Genomic DNA, 9,323 nt, shown 5'->3' on the forward strand with positions numbered 1-9,323 from the left:
GCCCAAGAAACATTATGCAGTATAATGAAGCATAAAGGATATGCGCTGACATCACTTTCCCACCAGAATACTGTGGACTGAGTGACAAAACATGCTGCAAAATGGCTTTTAGTTGCGGAAACTGCGAAACGGGGAGTAAAATAAGCCATTATCTGCTTAAATTAAAGGCAGCTAGATTTGACAGTGAACCTTACAACTCACCAAAGAACCAGCATCACCAAATTGCTCTCACACATCTCTTGTTATGGGCTCTCTCCCATCTTAAAAATTCTAACTGAAATACATAAGGATTTCCTATATCTTCTAATGTCAGGAAAATATGTGTAGTGCAGGAGGAAGCAAGCTAGCGATAAGCTATGTTCAGGGGTGGACAGTAATGAAATACATTTACTTGAGTACTGTACTTAAGTACATTTTTCGAGTATCTGTACTTTACCTGAGTGTTATTTTTTTGGAAACTTATGACTTTTACTCCACTACATTTGAAATACAAATATTGTACTTTTCACTCCACTACATTTCTATGAAGGTTGTCGTTACTCGTTACTTTAATGCATAGCTTTGAAGTCAGCGGATGAATTTTCTTTTCTAAAATGCGATAGGCCATATTGTGTTCATCACAGGGGAAAAACCAATCACAGTAAACTACTCCAATGCTGTCAGTCAAGTGCGTGCTGCATTTTTTTATAACAACTGAACTTGGCGGTTTTACTGATGGCTACTACAATGGAAGATAAAGAGTATAAAGATAAAGGTACCTCACCAGAGCAGCCATGGCCATATCTTAAGTCCATGTCTGAGATTTTTGAAATCAACTGGTTTCCAAGCTAACTGCTTCCTGTATGCGTTCGCGCGCTGTGTTCGCCTAACACTTACAATCATTTGCCACAGTAGATATGAGATGTGACTTGAAAATTGCGATTTAGATGTTTGTGAATGTGTGATGAATCTGGTAACAGAGGCAGACCACAATTTCTACGGAAACCAGTTGGCTTGAAAACCATTTGGGGCATAACACCGGGTCCTGTGTGAATCCACTGCTGACGCATACTAATTGTTAGCTAGTGAAAATGCAGAGTTAACGTTACTGACAAAAATCCTTTCAGAAATATATGTTTTAATCTTGTCAGGTAAACACCGTAATATTTGTAAGGTCAGCGGATTCGCGAAGGACCCGGTCCCAATTAGATGAGGGGGGCAGGAATCAAGCGGTGACGATAGTCATCCAGCTGTTTCACATTTCAGACAATGCTATGTGGTAGAAGTAAAATTAACCTAGCCTACAACATTATGACGTGTTTATCCTTTTAAGGCCAATCTGAGTCAACCTAGTGCCTGTTTAACTGAAGCTATACACTGTCTTTTATAGAGGGAGCATTTGGTTCAACTGTGTTTCTATAGGCTTTGTAGCATATTCCACAAGCTTTTAATTCTACAGGTTCTACAAGCATATCGGTGCATTCAGTAGGTTGTTTCAGAGTCATTAGACTCTGTAAATGCATTGTTGCAACAATACAACAATGCGATGACATTAAAAAGAAAATGTACTTTTGAATACTTAAGTATTTTTGAAAGCAAGTACTCCAGTACTTTAACTCAAGTAAAAATTGAACTGAACAACTTTTACTTGTATAGGAGTAATATTTGACCAGGAGTATCTATACTTTGACTCAAGTAATGGAGTTGTTTACTTTGTCCACCTCTGGCTTTGTTACGCTTTTTCCCTATAATGGTCGTCAATGGAGAGGAAAATGCTTAATGTGAAATAAAAACCATACTCCTAGAATTTCGGTTTTGACATTTTGGCAGGAGGAAGTGTTTCTGACAAGAGATGTCCAATATCTGCAAGAACCAACTGCTCTCACAACTAGAGATGGACGAGATACAAAACGATTGCTATGGCATGGGGGAACCAGGACGAAAGGCCAGGGGGAAATGTCATCATCCCCACACCCCTAGAGGTACCAAGTCCCAATAAGCCCTTGCGATCTGAACGCAAGAGCAGCTGGACAAGGCTGGATTGAAGGGCAGTACAGAGGCCTGGCAAGCCACTGATCATGGCAATGTCAAAAATGGACTGTTTTAGGACAAGTGGGGGGATGGGGAGATTGTATGTTTTATTGCAAAGTTGGAGTGTGTTAAATATGGGCTGTGGGGTTGCCGCTGTGTGTTTTTGTTGGTTCTGCTCTCTCTCTCTCTCTCTCTCTCTCTCTCTACTCCCGTACCTGCCAGCAGAGCCAATTAGTAACCTTAGTGACGGGCGGAGCGGAGTTATAAAAGGGGCGATGGTCCAAGATGGCGCGTTCTCTTTTACCGCAGTTGCTGACACCTTGCCGAACCGAGAGCTGTGCCTAACCGAAAGCTGCACCTAACGCCGACGAATCGACTGCCAAAAGGGACGTGTTAACTCCCTACGACTTAGTGTGAGTGAATGCAAATCGACATTTCCCTGTAGTCACACACATTCGCTTATCGTTGCAGCATTGCCCGTGAAGCTGTTTGATTTGGAAAGACTATGCCACAGGGCCGGAACACCGCCAGCTGCCGGTCAGCTAACCCGGAAAGAGGACTCCCTCGACGGAAGGAATGTCCGCACTTCCCAGCAAAGACGGAAACTCTCAAAACAAGAGACTTTGATACATTTGCAGAGCCGGTATTAGAGTAATTTGTTGTATTTTATTTCTTCCCAATTTTTATATGGTTTGTACTTGTTTTAATCATTTCATTGGGCTGTTTGATTTTATTTTATTTTTTATGGTCTCGGCGCTGCTTCTCCCGACGAGACGAACCCCTCAAGTTTGCGGTGTATCGTGTGAGTAGCGAATAGCGCAGTCAGTTCTTTCTAATGATTCTTTCACATATTGGTGTAGCTTGGGGGGTTTTTTTGTCAGGTTTTCTTTATTTTCACTTTTACCGACTGACTGCAATTTCATTGCGTTTGCTGTGACCGTGTTTTTGGATGTTTTATTCATCGAGTCTTTTACTTCCTGGTTTGGATGAGGAGGTCGTTTTTAGTTTACCTCCGTGGGGGCAGCGTCTTAGAGCCTTAACTTTTTAGCCCATGGTCTTGGTTGTATTGTTTGTGTTTTATCAATTATACGTGTGTGTTTTTTTTTTAAACCTTGTTTGTAATAGAGCATCTTTTTAATTGCGCATCTGAGATTGCTCTGGCTGGTGTCTCAGGGATTTTACGTAGCCTGAACTTGAGGGGAGAGTGCGACTTTACAGTAATATAGTTGCTGAAACAGGTGGAACCAGCAGCTGAATTATTAACTGATTGAACAAAAGGAAACAGAGCACTAACTAAAACAGAATGCTAAATGGCCATCAGAAGGGGAAAGTAAGAACCCGGAGTAAGATACAAACCTCTGCGAAACTACTTTGTGATCTCTGAGTGGCAACACCACACAAGATTAGTGTTGAGGTCAATGGCAATCTTAGAAAATGTATGATTATTTTTAGTCAGCACCTTTAAATTTGCTTTGAAGTCAGTCACTCTGCTACCCTGATAACATTGGACTAAGGTCGTTAGTGTCGCTACCCTCACATTTTTTTTTTTTAAACATTACCAGAGCTCTTTCAACTGGGACCTCAGGTACCTTGAAATGCAAGGATTCTTAATGGCTTATCCCCCTCCAGGGATGATAAACGGACATTCAATATGATTTGAGCACTGTTTTTTGGGGGGTTTTTTTGGCTGAATCCGGTAGGAAAGGTAGACTAATAGAAGGAAACATTTCTTCTAAGAGTTTATTGTCCCAAATGCAGTTTGTGAAGAGTGGTATCACCGAAATGACTAACTCCACGGTTGGTGCCAAAATGATACATGGACTTTAATAAATTGGTCTGTGATAATTAGCTATTTTTTGTTTGTTTGTTTTTGGGGTTTTTTTGCTTTTTTTCACTGAACTCACCAACTGACTTATTGGAAAATTGGAATAGACAAATGATAAAGGAATGTCCAGCATAATTGCTCACAGTTTGAGAAGTACACCGTCACCCTGTTAATGCTAGTACTTTTGCTTTCAAAACAAAATTTCTCTCTCTCTTTATAAGCCGATTTTTGGTTTAATTGGTCTTATGACACTTTAATTAGGCCTCCAGTCATGTTGGCATACGTTAAAATGCAACCGATCCTCCCGACCACGCCTCTTCTCCACCATTGCCCTGCGGTGGTGGAACGACCTCACTCAAAGTTAGGACTGCGGAATCCCTTACCATCTTCCGCAAGAAACTGAAAACCCACCTCTTCAGAACCCACCTGTCCCCCAACGCCTAACCTCCCTCCCTTAGAGGGAAAAAAAAAAAAAAAAACTTGTCTTGTATCTATGTTTCTATTTTCTTGTATCTAGTATTCCAGGGGCGCAATACGAAGGGGCATATTGACGCTCAGTCTTATTGTGATGTCTGCTTATGAGGTATTAGGAATCTGACTGATGCACTGATTGTAAGTCGCTTTGGCTAAAAGCATCTGCCAAATGCTAAATTGTAAATTGTAAATAAATCACAGAGTTTCATGTCAAATAATACTAAATTAAAACTCTGAAAATCAGTCACGATTCTGATATGATCTAATCAAATTGTCAGGATGATATAATAAATAATATTATTAACTTTCAAATAGTTTCAGACACAAAATCTTGTGTGCATGCGAACCATGATTAGACAAAAAATTGTGGGGTCAATCCTAGAGTTTAATTCAGATGTTCCACAAAACTGCTAGCTAGAGTTAGGGACGGTTTTCTTTTTGGTCCTGCAGTGCAATATTTTGTCAATTACTTTTCATATGATTGAACATTTGTTGCGAAGAGTGTATCACATCTCAATGCTATTCTGATCATTCAAGTGACTCTTTCTTAAAAAGGTCTTGGTGCACCCTTTATTACTTATGCAGTCATTTTCTTAAATTCTCAGAACAAAGACATCTTCCGGGCATAGGATGAAAATTTCTCTTAAGGTTAAAAAAACAGATTAGTCTTCAAAATATTTGTTCAGAAAGGATAAAGCTGCTACTTCTGTGTGGTAACATTGTTTCTTATGGACCTTAATAATATTTTCACCTTGGAAAAAAAGAGAAAATCCCTTTGTCCCTATTGTGGGACTATAGTGAGCTGCACATATAGGCTGCCCTACCTGTATAGATTTCACCCCATTTATCAAGTGAATACATATACACAGCATTGTATTGCCACCTCTTTGTCTGTTTTTTGTCTGCTGCTGGCCACTAGAGTATATGTACGTGTGTTGGTGCTCCATGTCTTTTGATCCAGTCTACCTCTGATGTCTATGTGCCAGTGTGTTAGAGCACTGGAGTGTTTGTTATATGTGTCGAGGTGAAGTTGTTGTTCTACTGTTGGTTTAGACCTCTGCATTAAATTTAGAGGCAAGAGCAAACTTAATTCATCTTTCTTTGTTTGAACATTTCGTTGTTATTATTATTATTATTATAATTATTATTATTATTATGTTGCTTTCTTTCGTAGTACTTTGGGTTTTCCATTGGTTCTTTTGAATTTCTCTCATTTAACGTATACTTCCTGTATATTAAAAGAAATGCACTAACACTCCTGTCTCTGTGCTCTCCTTTTGGCCTGTCCAGTACAGTCCTTTAATATGTAGCTATGAATTCTCTCAAGAAGAATTTGTTGTAGTCAAAACAAGTGGAAACATACATATATCTGATTTAATATCAAAATATCCTAGTGCACCAAAGTAAGATATGAAGATGATGGCTCAAATATTTTGAGTGTTAATATGTGCTTCACCCCTCCTGGAATCGCAACTTTATCCTGGTGGAGGGGTTTGTGAGCCCCTGTTATCCTGGGAGCTGTGCTGCCTGGAGCATGTAGCTCCTGGTAGGGTCACCCAAGGCAGAGAGGTCCCAGGTGAGGGGCCAGACAAAAAGCGATTCTGAAAGCCCTTATGATCAGCACCCACATAGAAACAGGCAACTCGCCCAGAATAGGGAGACCGGGGCCCCCTCCTGGAGCCAGGCCTGGGAGGGGAGCTCGTAGGCGAGCAGCTGGTGGCTGGACCTGCCACGGGGTCCAGCCAGGCTCAGCCCGAACGAGCCACGTGGGGCCGCCCTCTCGTGGGCCCACCACCTGCAAGAGGAGAAATAGCGGCCAGGTGCGATGCCACACGGGTTGGCGGGATGGGGCGCGGGCCCCGGCGGACTGGACTTACGGTACAGAAACTGGCTTTTGGTACGTGGAATGTCACCTCTCTGGGGGGGAAGGAGCCGGAACTTGTGCAGGAGGTCGAGCGATATCAACTAGATATAGTTGGGCTCCTTTCTACGCACAGCCTTGGCTCTGGAACCAAACTCCTGGATGGGGGCTGGACTGTCCTTCTCTGGAGTTGCCTGGGGTGAGAGACGACGGGCAGGTGTGGGGTTACTTGTTAGCCCCTGACTGAGCGCCGCTGTGTTGGAGTTTGTCCCGGTGAACGAAAGGGTCGCCTCACTGCGCCTTCGGATTGGGCAGAACTGAGAGGGGCAGAACTGTCAACTGATCACCACCTGGTGGTGAGTTGGATCAGATGGTGGGGGAGGCTGCCGGACAGACCTGGTAAACCCAGGCGCAAAGTGAGGGTGAACTGGGAACGGCTGGCTGAGGACCCTGTCCGGAAGATCTTCAACTCACAATGGAGGAGTTTCTCCCTGATCCCGAGGGAGGCTGGGGACATGGAGTCCGAATGGACCCTGTTCTGAGCCTCCATTGTTGAAGTGGCAGCTTTGAGCTGTGGCCAGACGGTCGTCGGTGCCTGTCGTGGCGGCAACCCAAGGACCCGGTGGTGGACGCCACCTGTGAGGGAAGCCGTCAGGCTGAAGAAGGAGGCCTTCTGGGCTTGGCTAGCACGGGGGACTCCGGAATTGGCAGCTGGTTTTATATGTTTTATGAAACTCCCCTCCTACTTCTTATGACAAGTTCATTTATAATTTTTAAGACCTCCCACTAATGTTAGGCAGATTCTTATCCAGGAAAGGGCCTTTTCAGAAGGCCGTCTACCTCATTGCACTATACCAACACTAATGTTTGGAGACACATCAAACTTGACAGCCCAAGAAACATATAATAAAGTATACTGACAGAAAAACTACAGATACATTAGAATATATTATGAATACAAACACATATGTCAATATACATCCTCCAGTACCCTAATCAAGAATATAGTCATAGCGGCTAATATATGAGCGAGGAAGGAGGAAGGTAGGGACATAATTAGTGGAGAGATAGAAGAAACCACAGGAAAGCTGCAACTACAGCCTGGCAATGGACATTGAGAGGGTTCTGGTAGCCAGCCAATATGTTAACAATCAAATTCACAGTGACAACTATACTGAAATGCAGAAAGATACAAATCGACATTAATTAGATAAGTCTATAGATCTGTCTTTAGGTGTTTAATAAATATTGTATCCATGATTTTGTCTGTGTGTGTGTGTGTGTGTGTGTGTGTGTGTGTGTGTGTGTGGTTCAATGGCCTTCAGGGTCTATGCTGAAACAGATGACAATTTTTTGGTCCAGGAGGCTGCATCTCACTAGCCTTTGAGCACCAGATCATTTGCTCTTCAATAGTGCTACAATGCTGATGTACTGCTGACCCCACTTTTCAGAAATATAAGCTATAGCTTTGCTTTTATCAAAAACAACACCTGTCAGGTTTTAAGTGAAATTTACAAGTTAAGGGAATTTTAAGTGAAACGCTTCCATTTAGTATCGCACTCCTATGCTAAATAGAATACAAATGGTAAAATAAAATACAAAATATATTACTACTTACTCTGAGTTAGTTAACTCAGTGTAAGTAGTAAACCTCAGAATAGAAAAGCCCTATGGCTTCATTCTCCTAGCAAAACAAACCCATAGGACTCTTCTATTAGGAGGTTTACTACTTGCCTGAGCTAATTAACTGTGAGTTTTCACTAAACCCGCTTTCTGGAATACCCTCCAGGATACTCAGGAATATACAAGGTTATTTACAACAGCACATGCAAGAACTGATCCACTGAACAGGGTACAGATGCTGAGACAGAGCAGTACTAACAAGGGACACAAAATCACAGGCTATCACCACTAGGCTTTTCAAGAACTCACCATGACACGGCCCTATATTAACAATGACTCACAGAGTAACAGAGGGTGGTCTTGAACAGCAGGTCTTGAAAAAAGGCAGAAGAAATCCAAGGAGCCCACAGCCTCTGAGCCATATCCTACCTTCAAAGACTATCCTCCAATCACAGCCACTCTCCTCCCACTTGGACTCAAGTTACTTTCCTGTGAAACCCTTTTTATACTTGGGGTGGGGGATAAATTCCTGGGATGACTTAGTCTAAACTTAACCTACTGCAAATATGAATCACAAATGGACACCTTTTGGGTATTTTGTGCAAGAAAATATAACCTAAAGGAAACAAAAGTACGCCGTTACTTCTTGGACAAGGTATACTTAGCTAGCTATATTTGGCTTCAGCAATTTACCACTGTAACATAGCTAACACTACTTACACAAGCAAATTCAAACCTGCTGCTAATATTGGCCATGCTTTGCCATCTGTGTCGCTATTGACTTGATCATCATCAAATAGGCCAGGGCTATTATTATTGCCTATGTAAATTTAATCCAATTAAATTGGCCAGTTTAATCATGGATGGCTTTGTGCAACTAATTCGTTCATAAACATTTATTGTTGCAGTTATATCTCACATATTTCATAATGTGATTTTGACTGACACAAAAGTTATCATAAGTAAGACTGCAAAACTGACAAAGTAGCCATAGCAACCCTCTCAGTTATTTACAGCAGTGATGTCATTAGATCCTATCATTCGGGGCTATAGCCCCAAATATTTCAAGCCTAGCCCCAAATATTTTCACCCTGAAAAAGGAGGTGTTTATAGCAAAACAACAGACAGACTGTGTAAAGAGCGGAACTTGACTTGCAGCGTCTGAAGGAGGGGGGAGTAATCAAGTGCTGCACAGTGCACACAAAGTTGTAAGATGCGCACATCCAGATGAAAAGCTCCGGTTGTCTTAGCCTTGGACTTAGCCCTTGATCTTTTCAATAGCTAGAAACGTCCCTGAATTTTACATACTGCTAGTTTGACTGCCATGGAATAACACTGAGCTTCACAGCTGACAATCTTCAATTTTAGCTCAAATACAGACTAGGGACAGCAAACCACAATGTAGATGCTCATTCATGCTCGATGACCCTACCAGCCTCCCGCTCTTCAGCTGATACTTCAATTGTTATCATACATGGATTCATGATGGGTTACTGCCTGAAACATTCTCAAATGGCATAACTCTCTTGT

Source organism: Chanos chanos, chromosome 15 (assembly GCF_902362185.1).
Source record: "Chanos chanos chromosome 15, fChaCha1.1, whole genome shotgun sequence".
NCBI classification, from domain to species: Eukaryota; Metazoa; Chordata; class Actinopteri; order Gonorynchiformes; family Chanidae; genus Chanos; species Chanos chanos.